At 31.7% G+C, this 13,762-nt stretch overlaps 1 protein-coding gene across 2 annotated transcripts in view; it reads right to left on the minus strand.

Annotated features, from left to right (window-relative positions):
• The window catches only part of LOC108912535 (myosin-IB), a 64,298-nt gene that overhangs the window by 25,075 nt on the left and 25,461 nt on the right, over nucleotides 1-13,762 (minus strand). Inside the window, exon 1 of one of the 2 annotated variants that reach the window (XM_018717781.1) lies at nucleotides 4,555-4,640. The exons of the other annotated variant lie outside the window; for it this stretch is intronic. The gene's annotated coding sequence lies outside the window, so the exon portion shown is untranslated. Of the gene's footprint in view, nucleotides 1-4,554; nucleotides 4,641-13,762 lie in introns of those variants that run through there. 2 annotated transcript variants of the gene reach the window in all.

Consider the following 13,762-nt stretch of genomic DNA (forward strand, 5'->3'; position numbering starts at 1 on the left):
ACTTTGAACATGTCTGTAAATTGTTACGTTTTCATTATACAGGGTGTAACTTTGTCCCCCTAGTTTTCCTAAAATAAGTCAATGGTAGAGGTCACTCACACTAAGATTCACAAACTAAACACAGTGCTTTATTTAATATAACAAAATAATTTCAGATTAGTATTATGGAGAACACGTCCTATTACTACTAAAATTGACGCCCACTTAAAGTTACACCCTGTATAAAATGTTTTGTAATCACTAAAAATAGGGAACAGGCCGCCATAGGTGGAATCAGTTTTATTGCAGTTTATCTGAATATCTTTCTTATTTATCATCAATAATTCCGTTATATTTTTGCTCAATTATAACAATGTTATCACATTTTTATAGATATATTGTTTTTATTCGCTGTTGGAATGAAAAACACATTGATTTCACTTATATCATTATAGCAGACAATCCATAAATGATAATATTATCAAGCAGGTAGGTATATTTTCATTTATTGTTATTAAATTCCTTTGAAAATAGAATAGTAAGAGTATATAGAGTAAAAATTGTAACATTAAACATGCATAAGTATTAATTTACTTTTTTTATTTTGTAGAACTGAGTATGCAACAAAATAATTATTTTATTTTATATTTATTTAATAAGTTCTAAGAGAACAATGCATACTGCCCAGTGCCCATGAGTATCTACTTTCAAAGAGAAATACTAATTTTATGTATATATACAGGGTGATTCACAAATGGTGACCAAAAATGAAATCTAGTATTCTTTTGTGAATTTTAAGGGGAGTCTTCCCTATAAAGTTTTTATCTAGGACGCTTCGTTAAAAAGATACAGGGTGTTAAACTTCAAAAAATATTTTAAATTTTTTTAAATAATTTAAAAACTAGTAAGTGAAATAATTTGAAATTAGGCATATGCATTTATGTAAACATTGTCTAAAACCTGGGGGTTTTTCCTAAAATGTACATGCTCCAGTGGCGGAGATACGGGGTATCGGTGGCATATTTTTCTAAATAGTACGCCACTGCTTTACGATAACAACCATGATATTTTCGAATTCGTCTTTCAATTTTCTACAAACTACTACCCTTTTAACCCGGAAATCGGCCGTTGAAAATCGTCATTTTCGCATTTTTAGCAACTTCAATTGTTTATAACATTAAAACTATCAATTTTAGAGGCATAGTGCATAGGAACTTTTTTGTTTATAATGTGCCAAAAAAACTAAAAAAAAAAATTCCGGAGTGAAAAAACAATTTTCACAATTTATTTAAAAAAGTTTGTTTAAACAAATGGGCACCATATTTCCGGCCGGCATAATTTCTCCCACGAATGCGAGGTTTTCGCCTTGTCTATGCACTGGTTCCATGGCAATCTTGACTTTTTTTCTGGCAGAGGGTTAGGAAACAAACAGAAAAATTGTGTAAACTATCAAAGTAGATATATGACATTTATGTATCACTTTAATTAATAGAGAAGAGGATTTCAAAGAGCGGCAAATATACAGGGTGTTTTAATTAAAAACTACAGTTCGGTGTATATATACGATTCGCAACAGTCAATTGTTTGTCCTAATAACGTTATATGAACGATATATATATATCGGGCGTTTCACGTCAACGGGCACAGTGGGCTGCCCAGAATAAAAATCCTAAACGTAGAAAAGTGTAATCTTAGAAATTTTCACTACTTTTTTGAGGTTAGGCACGAACTCTGACTAGTTGATTGATATCAGAATTGGTTTCAGCGATCCCGAAAACAAAATTGTGGTGGTTAGACTGTGTTACTCATCGTAGAAACGTATTATTTCAACAATTTGAAGTATTTTTAAGGTTAGGGACGAACAGTGACCAGATGGGGTTTAACGAATATTGAATTCGAAATCAGCAACCCCAAAAACGTATAGATATGGTGATTCAGTCTACAATACAGTATTTTTATGTTTCTTATCTATCAATATTGCTCATTAAACAGAATTTTCCATGATTGCGGACGCCATATTGGAACCGCCATGATGTTTTTTTAAAATCACCAGACGGCATTCGATAGAGTTTTTAAATACGAAGCTTTTGACATGTCGAACGTCAATATTGATGCATTTTTATTCTGGGCAGCCCACTGTTCCCGTTGACGTGAAACGCCCGATATATGTATATATACAGGATGTTCTTAATTCTACGGATTAAAATAGTAACAGTATGTAATGAATTTTTTCGAATTGTCAATTGTTTCCAAGTTACAGCTTGTCAAAGTTCATTTTTTTTTATTTTCCTATTTAAATAATAATTTATTTACTTCAAGTTTGATTAGTCTTTCATTTGGCACACCCACTAAGTAGATCACTCTAGTGGACCAATCAGAGAAAAGTTTCATTATGCGCCGCTAGGGGGCATTTTACCTAGAACTCAAAATTTGTTTTTTTTTCATAACTGTTTTTCACTTGCTAGACATAACAGAAATTTAAACATTATTGAAATGAAAAATAATATCAGAAAAAATTATGTACTCATAGTTCAAATCGATAAATGTAACCGTTTACCAAGAAATCGAGGAAAATTGCTGCAACAGCATTCAAGTACAATTTTTCAGTCAAGATTTCATGGTATGACCCAATTGAGGTGCTAACTTCTTCTTCATCAGCTGAAGTCGAGGCCTATCTGGTTGAGGATCATCTTCAATTGACTGGCGACAACTTTTAAATCGTGTAAATCATTTATAACATTGCATACGACCCAGAGCATCATCTTATTAAGCTTATTTTAAAAGTTGAAACGTTTTCGTGAAAGTTTTCCCCAGTGTCACGCAAAATTTTAAGTTGCACGTTGTTCCAAAAAACCGCACATTTCAAAAATCGTCCTTAAAAAGTTTATAATATTTTCTCATTCAAAATTTTAAGTGTATTTCGAGTCAAAGTTATATTAGGACAAGCGTGTAGAGCAGAAGTTTAAAAAATAAGATTTGATCAATTGTACATTAAAGTTATTAATATCTTGCAATACAAGCAAGAATAATGATATTTAAATGTACTGTTTTCTTTTGTAGATTATTCAAAGTTTACGGCAACGTTAGACATAAGTCACGACAAAAACTAGTAAATATGAAGCTAGGGCTAAATCATTAGGTACATATTTACGTTAGTATTTCGATGTGATTCAATCCAGTGTTTTGGAGGTTTACATTTAACTGACTAGTCACTACTATTGCCCACTGTTGGCACTATCAACACTGTAAAAACATCATCCCCATTTCAATATTATTTTGAAGAATATTAATGAAATATAATAAACAAAAAACTAATTGCTATTTATTAACTTATTTTATAGTTTATGTTTTTATATAGATTAAACATTTTACATAGAATTTCGCTTATGGAAACTACTGAATTATTTAATTTAGACTTAGAGTATTTAAAACTAGAAGACTACGAAGAGTCTTCAAAATGAACCGAAAAGCTACAATAGCATAGTTAAACTCCCATGACTGAAATAATTATAGTTAGCACAAAAACTGTTCTGGAGTTGTTTTCAGTCAAATCGAAACCTATATTAATATTCCACGACATATTTTCAACACAATTAAACAGTCCCATTGTCTTTGGTTATACAATAGCATTTCAAGATGTTTAAGAAGGAATGGACAGCTTTGGCAGAGGTATTGTTAGGAACAATTTTAATTAATTTAGCTCATGTGACATTTGTAATAAATTTACTGTTTTGATGTATTTGTTCTATTTTTTCATGTCTGACTTTATACTAGTATTCTACAATTTCAACTAACTAAATTAATAAATGTTGCTACTTTTATAACGCAGAAATGCAGGAAATCATGCAATAGAAGGATAATAAATATAGTAATTAAGTAATAATTTACTAAAATAACTTAAATTGCAGCATAAAAAGTGTTACTTTGTTAAATATGTTTTCACATCCTGGGACATACTTTACAATTACAAGCGGGACTTCAAACTTTACTTCTTGTCAGTATTCTGTACCTAGGTTTTAATTCTTAGTGACTAATTATGGGAATGCCCATAAACAATTACTCAAAAAGGTAGGATGACTAAATAGGAAATTATCGTATAATCAAATACACTAGAATGCTATCATTGTGACATTTTAAATACGTTCATAATTCTTGATAAAAATTGTTAAAAAATTTATGCGTTAGGTACTCAAGATTGAGATAGGCCGATGGGGAGTTTTAAAAAACACCTTATCTATGTTTATCTGTACTGGTTATCATCGAGTAGATGGTTTTACATCATTTAATTCTATATAAAATTCTACAAAAAAAAAATAGAAAAATATTGTGCGGAAAAGTTCTTTGAGGAAATAATATTTAATTTTTCATAATCACACCACAAATATTACGTAAACATGTGGTAAATTTTATTCGTGTATACTAAAAAATTTTTACTAAATTCGACCCAGGAATACACATCATTTTTTTTAAATACTGGATGGGACGTGATCGTCATTCAACTCAAATAAACTAATAACAAACCAAACAAATTTGATTTTTGAAAACAACCTCTAAAAATCCAAAATATTTACATACCAGGTATGACAGCTATCCACATAAATACCTATATTATATCACACTTTTACCGACTACTCGGCACCATTGCATCGAACGACTGTGAGTTTTCGCTTTGATAAGATTCCTTATCTTTTACTTATCTACTACACGTAATTTATTATCGAAGACCATTCTTTTCGATTGTTAATAAAATTATTGCGGTTTTCTGAAGGATTATGTTTACCAACTAATCCTTGCTCTTATCGACTGTCTAAGTCCAAAAATATAATCTCTAATAAATTTATATTACAGGGTAGGACATCAATCTTTAACAGGACGCCATTATGTCACATTTTATTGACATGAAACGGGTTAGGTCAGCCACATCCTGTGGCAAAATTGTGTACAGAAGACCGTGTAAAATATTAGATGATATTAAATTGGTTGTTTTTGGCTATACCGAGAGTAACCGAATCAGGGTGACATTAATATTAAACTGTGTTATTTCATTGTTGATTCAAAATTGATTTTGCTACTAATAAATTAATGTTTTCATTTTAATCTAATCCTTTGATGAAAAGAACTTTTCGTAATCTTCTTAAATGGTAGGGCAACAGTATATTTTATTTTTAACGGCAACACTTTTTAATCTCACTGTACAACAACTGTAACGTAACCTAGATAAAAAGATTTGTTTTCCTTTTCAGATAAAAGGAGTTAAATTGTAATAATAAAACTAATCCTGCTTGAGATGATTCCTAATTTGACTTAGGACGTTGCGTTGTAAAATTTCTAGATAAGGATGTATCGGGCTTATTTTTATGTCATAAGCTAAAAATTATTTTACAAATAAATCCACATAATCTATAAGCCACAGAAATAATACTGCCAAGATATCGAAACTTTATTGAAAATCATTTAGAATTAGGTTTACGATACAATACTATGCGGTTTTACAATTTGTAAATTACAGATAAAAGTTTTTTAAAAGAGTTTATCAAATTTTCTTTTATATCTTATTTGTTGCCTATAAGTTTCTAAAAATTAATTAAACATATGTAATTAAAACAAGAAAATATTTGTTAAATGACAATAAGACGTGAAAAAATAGATGTGATACTAAGAAAACGAAAATGAAAAAGTGAAGTCATACCCAAAAGATATACGAGTACAGGGTGATTCACTCTATTTTGACCTTCCCATTAACTTTTTTGTTTTAAGAGTTATAACAAGTTATTCTCCATACTCTATTTTAATTCCTAATAATATTTCAATTTTCTACTTCTGTCTACTACTAATTAGTGAGATTTAGTTAAAATAGGTACCTAACGCATTTTGGACCGTATCAATGTGCGATATGTCAAAATTTTACAACTAAATCTGTAAATCCTTACGTAATTTGAAAAAAGGCACAAATGCCTGAAAGAGGTCTAACAATTACAAAATGTCTTATTTTCTTCAAAAAAAACCTTTTTTCCGTTTTTTAATATTATCTCACTTATTGTTAGAGGTGGACCCAACAAACCCGATATGACTATACTAGACAAGGAACGTTCTATCCAAATATGTGAAAATATACGGGGTGTTCAACTTAAATTAAAAAAGTTAACATCTGCGGCCATTTTGTTTAGATTTGTTTTTATACTATCATTTTCAAAAACTTCATAAAAAATGGTGGAACTTTTGTATTTCACATTTTTTACAACTCTTAAAACAAAAAAGTTAAAGAGGGGTTCAAAATATAGCGAGTTATCTGTACATTACTGTATACAGGGTTCCCCGAAATTATTACAATAAAATTTGGTCACAGATTCTTAAGACAAATTTAGGGGACCCATATTTTTTATTTTTGCCAAGTAGCCCCCTCTTTCGGACTTACAGCCCCCTGAAATCCGCTCCTAAGAATAGTATTCTTTTATATCTCAGAACCCTGTTGTGCCAGAATTACTAAATTTGGTACACAGGGGTTTTATGACATGTGGAATCTGAGAGTACTACGCTTTTTGGCGGGGAACCCCCTTAAGACAATTTTTCGTGGGGCCCCTTGTCTTTGGAGCATATTTAAATTTCTTGAAAATTATTACTCCGCTAGAAAGCCATTAAATTTACAAACTTTTTTGTCCCTTGATACTTTTTTCGTAAAACGCAATGTTTTCGAGAAAAATGTCAAAATGTGATCGCATGCATACCATGATTCGCCATTTTCCTCAAAAACATTGCGTTTTACGAAAAAAATATCTAAAGACAAAAAGGTTTCTAAATTCAATGACTTTCCTAGCTAACTAATAATTTTTAAGAAATTCAAATTTGCGACTAAATTTTTTTTGGTTCCAAAGACAAGGGGGCCCACGAAAAAGTGTCTTAAGGGGGTTCCTCGCCAAAAAGCGTAGCACTATCAGATTCCACATGTCACAAAGCCCCCGTGTACATTTAGTGATTCTCGTACAACAGGGTTCTGAGATATAAAAAAGACTATTCTTAGGGGCAGACTTCAGGGGACTGTAACTCCGAAAGAGGGGGCTACTTGGTAAAAATAAAAAATACGTGTCTTAAGAATCTATGACAAAATTTTATTGCATTAATTTCGGGACACTCTGTATAAATAAGCGCAAAAAAATTTGCATGTGTTATATGTAAATAAACAATCTCAAAGGGGGTCAGGGGCAGCCCAGACCTTCCAACTTTGTCAAGTTGAGTCTTAGTGGAATGTAAAAAAAATATGATTACAGATGAATACCTTATTACTAGGTATATTATTAGTCATTATCATTTCAATAGGTACTAAAGGTTGACCATAAACAAGATAAAAAACATACACAAATTTAATACAACTAAAATATTAAAATAAGGTATTTTTAAATATCATGACCTAGAAACGACACTAAACAAGTTTATTTTATGTGGGCACGGATGAATACATTTCTGATTTCATTCTTCAACACAAAGGTTCAGGTCAGAAACCTTGTTTTATAGATTAGCATTATGCTTGTAGTTTTAACGAAAAATGACTCACTAGTTTGATTTGACACAGCTGGGTCGAAACAGAACGTTGAGACAAACTCTAGCAAGTCAACTGAAGTTAATTTGAAATTTGTATGTACTGTTTTCAAAAGATATTTTACTTTATAAATTCTACAAATTAGTGATATTGTACCTATCTAAAGCTGTACTTACTGTAACTAAAATAAGCTGAACAGATAGTGTCCCTTTCCAATCTATATGGTACCAGTTTCTATCATTTCATCGACGCAGTTGAAAACTTCAGGAAAATTATTTTTGTTGCTTAATCTTGAGTGAAGGTGGAATATTAATTAAAACTAAACAACCTAACCGTTTTCAAAATGTAAATGATTTTCTGATTATTTAGGTGACACTTGTGTGTTCTTTAATCTCGAGGTAACAGGTCCCCTGTTTATCCAATATACAGGGTGTCCAGAAAGGTCATGTAAAAAATGAAGGGGTATGCAGAGGAGGTCAAATGGATGTTGTACTTCATATAAAATGTATTCCTATCGGGCTTCGTTGTGGAGTTATTCGCCTTCAAAGAAAGAAGTTTGAAAAGCAAATTCCAGTTATAACTTCTAAGTCGTTACCATGACAACAATGAAATTTGTACAATTAAAGTAACTCATGGTAATGTTCATTTCCAAGTTTAAACTGATATTCAATATGCCTGGATTATACAGGAGCAGACGAAATTATCTGTAACCTGAGGGGTTATTTCTTTATTTATCTATATGTATATCGATATGACCAGTATCATAACGAGTCTGGATTTCAAAAGAGTTTACTATTCAATTCTCGAAAGGGAGTTTATAATTATCATTATACTTTAATTAATACGTGGGAACTTAGAAATGTTGTACGTTCAGAGAATGAATACCAGACACTTATGTATGTATGTATGTCGCTCATGTACAAAGTAATCCAGTGGTTGGTTGTATAGGGTGACACTTAAGTTGGAAGAACAAGAAAGAAACACCAAAACTTCCAGGAAGGGTTTAATAACAATAAAAACAGAACAAACAAACAAAATAACGACACAACGGGGTCGATCAACATTATTAATTAATTTATTGACACGCGACAGCGCACCGAGATTCAGGGAATGCGCGATCCATAGCAAAATTTGGAATGACTATCCATTATTAAATTAACCCGAGACACTAAAACTAAGTAGACTGTTCAATGTGAAACCCAAGGAAGAACTGCCTCTTTTTGGTAGATCTCTCCTGAATTCGACACTTCGCTTCGACACGCCCATTTCTTGGGTCCAGACGTTTCTGTTCTTATCTTACTGGCGGGAACCCTGGATATCGGGACGCTTTGGCATAACTATGCCATGTTAATAGTTATCTAATATACTGATTTTACATTTATCTAAGTAATTTTGAGACCAAACTTACAAATAACCCTAGCCTTCCTCTAGTGACTCCGTGTAGCAATACGGCACGGATTAGTCCATCTCATTTAATCTATTCTTATAGCTTGGAAAATCCGCCTAAAAACCAGCTATTTGATCTATTACTTTCTTTTCCTCACAATATTCTAACAACTTATTCTTGGAATTCCTACGTTCTTTGGAATGCATTTCGCGCGTTATTTAAAATATAGATTTTTCTCTTTATACCTGCTCAACACATGGCCCCGACAGTTTAAGAGAACTTGTTAAAAATAATATTGCTAAATTTCTCCGAAGGACGACGCTAAACCTACTTGAGAGCCCTTAACTTTCGATAACTTGTGTTGACTGAAATATTTTACTTTTTGGCCCATCCGTTCCGAGAACCAACAAATAAATTACTACGCGTCCCAGTTTTTGTTACATATCCATTTAAATTTAAACATCTTTTACAGCGTTGCCAAATTTGACATTTTTCTTTCATAGTTCGATTCCTCTCTCACCAAAAATAGTACAAGATATCGACTGATATACGGTATAACTATTTTGAAGCAAAGTGAGAGGGGAATCGAACAATGAAAGAAAAATGCCAAATTTGGCAACGCTGTCAAAGATGTATAAATTTAAATGGAAAATTTCGTCTACTCCTTATAATTCAGGCATATTGAATATCAGTTTACTTGGAAACGAACATTACCATGAGTTACTTTAATTGCCCAAATGTCACTGTTGTCATGGTAACGACTTAGAAGTTATATTTATTTGAAATTTGTATTTCAAACTTCTTTCTTTGAAGGCGAATAACTCCACAACGAAGCCCGAGTGGAAAATTTTTTATATGAAGTACTACATCTATTTTTGACCTCCCCTGTATACCCCTTCATTTTTGACATGACCTTTCCGGGCACCCTGTATGTATACTTCAATCAGCAGCTCTAAAGAATGGTTTATTTATATTTACATTGCCTCAGAAAGATTTGAACCGCCCCGATAACTTTTCAGAATTGTGTGCTATCAACAAGAATTTCAGATAAAAGTTGTTATCAAAAGAACCAATACACTGGTGGCCTTGAATGTGACCTCACGAAAACTTTCAAGGTCAAACTAAATCAACTCGAAAAAATTTATGGAAACTATTTTTTTATTCCAGCAATCGATAGAGCGCCAAATTTTATGTCCGGTTATGAGGTCAAATTTTTCCGGTATGCCCTTGCAGGCCATTTAGAGGTCAAACTCATTTATTTCGGAATTACTCGACAAGTTCCAATTGTTGAGGAAAATGTTTCAAGCTAAATTTGTGGAATTTTGAATGACAAATTCGATGGTGACCTTGGATTTGACCTTCACAAGATGCAAGGTCAAACTAAGGTGAACTTATCAAATACAATACGCTATTTCTTACGCCAGCAGACCTCGTATTCGGACATGAAAATCTCTATCGATTGCTGACAAAAATATGGTGTTCCATCTAATATTTTCAAATTAACATTGGTTTCACCTTGAAAATTTGAGGTTAAATCCAAGATCACAAATATATTGACTTATTGATGTCTTACAACTTTTATCCCAAACTTCATCACATTGCAAATAATCGTTCCACCAGAGAATTATTGAGGAAATTAAAACTGATAAATATTTAAAAAACAATATTTTCAGAATGCAAATAATATTAATGTAATATTTTGTTGACAGTGTCCCTAATATGCAGTACACTAATAATTATTTGGTTAATTCCTAATTACGTAAAATAAGACTCCACCCAAAGTTTGCTTAATCTGGTAGGTCTACGATTTACGTTAATGGAGCTGATATGCGGTTAATTTATCAGTCAAAGTCCAATGCAGATGGTTTTGATACAAATTTTATAAAAACATGTCCTTATATTTTACGGTTTATTATAATAAATAAAATTAATTATTATAAGGATCTTAGGCTTATAAGTATCTTGTCCTGTTTGTCGAAAATAGTAAAGAAACTAAATAAAAAACAGCTTCGTAGTTATGCTCGTATTGATGCTAGTGATATTTTGTTCTCTGAACGGTTTCGTGTCGAGTTCAGTTGTAAGTACTACAATAATCTTGAATATTACGGATGATGTAATTAGTGAAGCAGATACAGATCTTGTGACGACTTTTGTATTGTTTGACTTTAGCAAAGCATTTGACAATCAATTTATCTACTATTCTATAAAATGCTCCCTTAAAGTATACGCATTTGTTCAAAGGATACCCTGTAATAATTTTAAATTATTTTTTTCTTTTCTCTGTACAACATTTTATCGTCTGCAGTCTGCACAGTGTCCTATATTAATCTATCACCCCAAATTACCTCCAATTGAAAAACTTTAAGAACAAAAGTTGGTTTTGATCCAAAAGGTCAAACTTAGGGGTTATTTGGAGGTCAACTTCAGAATTTCAAATGGAAATCCCACTTGTTTTATCCAGAAATAGAAAGGGGAGGAAATTCTACGTTCAGAGACGTATATTTGATCTTGGGATTGACCCCTAGGGGCTCTCTGAAGGCCAAGTCAGCATGCCCACTGAAATGTTTACATTTTATGTCAGAGGTTGATTAATTATCATGGCAAATTCCGTATAAACTACCGTGGTCATTTATGTTCTAATTGTGACTCTGACCTTGAACCCTGAGGTCAAATTTAGAGACTATTTAAGCTGATTTAACCTTCAGAGGGTTCCTAGGGGTCAATCTGACCCAAGATCAAATGTACATCTGTGAACGTAGAATTCCCTGCTCTTTCCATTTCTGGATAAAACAATCCATTTGAAATTCTGAGGTTGATCTCCAAATGACCCCTAAGTTTAACCTCTAGCTCAAAACCAAGGTCATTATCGTATGGCTCTCTTAAAATTCAATTTCAATTAGAGATTGGAGGTCATCCTGCAAAGTTATTCGGAGTGATCGATTAAAATGGGACACGGTGTATATAATTGGAATAGAAATTATTTTTTGGGTTCTGACTTGCCTCACTTTTGACTCTTTCGTAAATAATAATGGTTCATAACACGTAACCGGAGCTGTTATATTTTATATATTATGTAGAAATTAAACTAAAAAACAATCTGATAACAGATTATATCGTTTACCACTTGTATGTCGCGTCAGAGATAAAATAATTAACGTGTTATTAATGTTATGTTAAATAATTATTTTTGGTAGCCGGTCTGTTGTTAATCGCTGATGGAACATCTGTCTGTATCCTTACTTATTTACCAGAAGATATACATAAAATAAATTACTATATTTTTTAACAGTGAATGTATTGCCGATTTTTTGCGTATAACCCTTAAATGTTATTTTCAATTAAGCGCAGAAATGTTTACGCAACTATTTTTATTTTATCTGAAACAATTTATAGGTAACTGATTAAAAGTAATTTCATAATAATGTTTAAATTGTCGATAAAATATGCCTGAAGTGCTTTGTACTATTTCATGGAAGTTTTATTTATATTATTTCTTATCTTTGTAATAATTATCTGATTCGTTATCTTTAAATCGCAAGTTGGGTTTTAGGAGACGAAGTTATTAATTTATGTATTATGTAACACTACGCCTACAGTTTTAATACCATGATCGAGTAATCATTAAAAACATAGTATCATTGCAATGAAAATGTTAATATTTTACCATGTTAATGCTGAAGACAGGACATTTTTCATGCATCCAGCCACCTGAAAAAGCAATCCTTATAATGCCGAAATATATTAATTTGTATATTTGTATATATATTTGAAATATTAACGGTTTCAATACGGCATATACGTGTATATTGTCCTTTTAGTACAATTTGATTACCTAATATACAGGGTGTTTCGCATAAGAACTGACACAAAGCAGGGGCAGTAGGGGTACCCAAAATATGGTGATTTAACTTACCTTTATACTGATCTGTACCCTTGAGAAGTTATAGCCCTTGAAAGTGGGGTTTCAAATTTCGAAAAAAATCAATATCTCAGTTAAGTATCCATTTTACGAAAATAAATTCTTGAATCAAAATTTTGCAACTGTGCATGACACAAGCCTAAGAATCTTGTAGCCTCACCTCTAATTTGCAAAACCTAATATAAATGGATTAGTTTGTTTGCTTTTTTATTTTTAGCTTAAATTTTAAACGTTTGAGGTTATGTTCTAGTCCTTTAAGGTTACGTTTTATGGATTTAAATTTTAGATATGCACAGGAAAACATATATTGCAGAATGTCTTTTTGAAGCAATCATATCTCTTGAGGTAATATATTGTTTCTGTGGATTTTTAACTTAATTATTTTGGATTTGGCGTTAGGTTTTCAAGTTTCCTGGTCAGCTTCCTATGAATTTGAGTAAAGTTTTGCAAAAATATTGGTTGCACACTCAAGAGTACCATTTTTATGGTATTTATACTCACAGGTTTAGAAAAAATTGAGTATGTTCGTTTTAAGTTAAGATTTATAAATTTGAGGTTACGTTTTGGGTCCAGATTCATGATTTAGGAACATGTTTAATGCATATGATTTTTTTTTTGTTTGGCAGCCTTTAGTACACAATTTTCCTTTTTTTTCATTTTTAGATACCGAATATGTCAAGCTTCGTATGATCGAGTTTGAGGCTAGAGATTACTCGGCCATTTTGAAAAAATTCTAGGCATATATTTCAATTACCTCACCAGATACAGTCTCCTAACCGGGTAACAATTATGTTCCATAATAGGTATTCGTCTGGAATGTCTTTGGTAAAACAAGAATGTTAAGAATTAAAAGATGCAAGTGAAATTTGTTCTCTATAAATATAAGGCTTGGAAACTCAAGAAATCTTAACCATCTGCAAGGTATGAAATGGAGAAATTGTAT

The sequence above is a fragment of the Anoplophora glabripennis genome, unplaced genomic scaffold (assembly GCF_000390285.2).
Source record: "Anoplophora glabripennis isolate ALB-LARVAE unplaced genomic scaffold, Agla_2.0 scaffold636, whole genome shotgun sequence".
NCBI lineage: Eukaryota > Metazoa > Arthropoda > Insecta > Coleoptera > Cerambycidae > Anoplophora > Anoplophora glabripennis.